Source organism: Sardina pilchardus, chromosome 22 (assembly GCF_963854185.1).
Source record: "Sardina pilchardus chromosome 22, fSarPil1.1, whole genome shotgun sequence".
Classification (NCBI taxonomy): domain Eukaryota; kingdom Metazoa; phylum Chordata; class Actinopteri; order Clupeiformes; family Clupeidae; genus Sardina; species Sardina pilchardus.
In genome coordinates, this window is record NC_085015.1 from 24,364,617 (window position 1) to 24,367,116 (window position 2,500).

The following is a 2,500-nucleotide window of genomic DNA, read 5'->3' on the forward strand; positions in this document are numbered from 1 at the left end:
CGCGCCAGCACAGCAGGGCCATGGAGCTGCAGTCACACCCTTTGAACACTGATCCTATTAAGATTGGCCCTGCTGCCGGTGATGCTGCGGGCAATTTTACAGTGTACCTGAGGATAGAAGCGTCTCTCAGCCCAACTTGGCATATCTGGCTATCACTCTGGGCTAACATACTGTAGCTGGAGAAGTCACTTTTGTCACTTATACTGTTCTCTCTGGAGACAGTGGTCATGCAATACCATACCACACATTTCAGTGGTACGGATACTGTATGTGACCAATCTTCCCATATTCCCATATTAAATTGTCTGTTCATCTCTGATGGTATAATCATCTAATTACCTGGTTGAGTATGTGTATGTGTTGAGTTTAAGGACCCACTAAAAAATGAGATGGTTCATCTCAAGGGGCTTACCTTGAAATGAAGAATAATGAATAAAGAATGTGGTGATACACATATGCTTTCTATTTCACAAGTTGTATAATGTTGTGAAATGATGTTCAAGGTAACCTTGGTTCATTTGACTGGCTGTATTTTGGTACACTTAACATTGAGATGCTCAGTAGACAAGTTTTGGACCGGTTGAGAGCAATAGTTATAAAGGGCCTTTTAAACAGTCTGTGTATTTCAGCATACAGTCGTTGCTTGTTGGATTCTAAAATCAAAAGGCTCTTACTGCTTTCAGACTGGTACAAAATGTATGGTTGGCTATCTGGTATGTTTTGGACTCAACAAAAACATAAAACAAACACTCATGTTTTTCACCCTATTTTTAAAGTAAAAGCAATTTATTCACAGGTGAAGTGCTCACTAAAATCTGTATTAGTTAGCATTTCACTTTTGACCAGATAATCCACCCACCTGGCAGGAGTGACATTACGACATATCAAAAGGTGCTGATTAAAAAGCCGGATTACTGCGCAGACCTGACTTGGACAGGTGATGATGAAATGTGCTTTGTCACGCAACACATGCCACTAATGCCACAAGTTCTTTTGAGGACGTGCACACTTGGCATGCTGACTGCAGGGCTGTCAATCAAAGCTGTTGCTCTAATTCACCTCCACCTGCTCTCACTCACCTTCACCACAGGCCCAATTATACAGGTGAAGTGCTTACTAATACTGGCCGCGTTTCCCAGATTTGTTAAAAAGTGTTAAAACTTCTTAGGAGTGTTCTTAAAACATTCTTAGAGCGCTCCTAAGAAGTTCTTAGAACTTAAGAGCTTCTTAACGAATCTGGGAAACGCGGCCACTATTGCTTGCCAAATTTGTGAACACAATATAGCCTGGCTATCACCAGACCAAGCTTAATCTTTTGAGATTGAGCATTAGTCTGGGGAGTCTGCGCTGTGTTTCTACTGCACAAGAGGTGTGATCAATGGTTCAAATGACTCTGTACGCTTGGATAGTCCTTCAACCAATCAGACTAACGATCAGGGTGCGCCAGATGGATAAGCCAGTTTGTGATTGGTTACCAGAAAATTTGTAACAGAAGCAAAAGAGATAAATGCTTCCAGCCTGAGCTGCAGGGCGAAATCCATTCGCCGTCAGATCGAGCTGAGTTTACCCAGTTTAAACACTTATGGATTTTTACCAAAGCTGTAAATGCAATTTAAGTGAAATTAAGTCTTTTTCGCTTGTAATTGAATGGATACCACATTTCAAAAACGTTCATCACAGTGTCTATCTCTATCCTGATACACTGTCTAAGACCTGCTGCTGCTGTGGAGGTGTTGGTCAAATAGCTGAGTTCACTGGGCTCTTCTCAACCCTCTCTCCTCGGTCCTCCATCCTTAGTCCTCCGGCTCATTCCCACTGATCTATAAAGAACACTGGATAGACTATCCCGTTGTTGCGGCCCCATCATTCTTTATAGCTCAGTGGGAACGAGCCCGAGGACCGAGGACCGAGGAGAGCGGGTTGAAAGGAGCCTAGTGAGTCACTGAATTCATGGCGGGTGTCTACTGCCCCCCCCCCCCCCCCCCACATCTGGATGAGTCTGGCCCCAGCAGGGGCTCCATTTCAGCTGGGCCCTCTTCGCCTGCGTTGTCCCGGGAGACGATTCAGGCTCCTCAAAGTTCTCCAGCCACCCGCCGCCTGCCTGCCTGCCTGCCACCGCCGCTGTACAGTAGCTGGTAATCCGCCGCGATTGGCCTCGGTGTCGGTGATTAGCAGCATCGTCTCGCGCGTGACAGGACAGCTCTGCTGCCTCCCGGAGGGAAAGCCGGCGTCTCCTGGAGGAGGACCTGCCAGTCATCATCTGGGTCTATCTCTTTCGCCAGCATTTCTCTCTTTCCTGCCTTCCCTCGTTCCTTCCCTCCTTCCATCCCTTCTTTGCGTCGCGCGTCAGTTTTTTTTCTCTCTCTCCGCCTCGAGCTTTTTCCGCTGTCACCTTCGCTTTTTTTTTTTTCGGGGCGGATTTAGTTGGGAGAGTTCAGCGAGACGGAGGCGTCCTGGCAGGCTTGTGGCATGGGAACACATGCTTAGCAAGACAAACCCG

At 46.6% G+C, this 2,500-nt stretch overlaps 1 protein-coding gene across 1 annotated transcript in view; it reads left to right on the top strand.

Moving 5' to 3' along the window:
* gabrz (gamma-aminobutyric acid type A receptor subunit zeta) overlaps positions 1 to 2,500 on the top strand; it is a 36,805-nt gene that overhangs the window by 14,143 nt on the left and 20,162 nt on the right. The gene's annotated exons all lie outside the window — the stretch shown is intronic.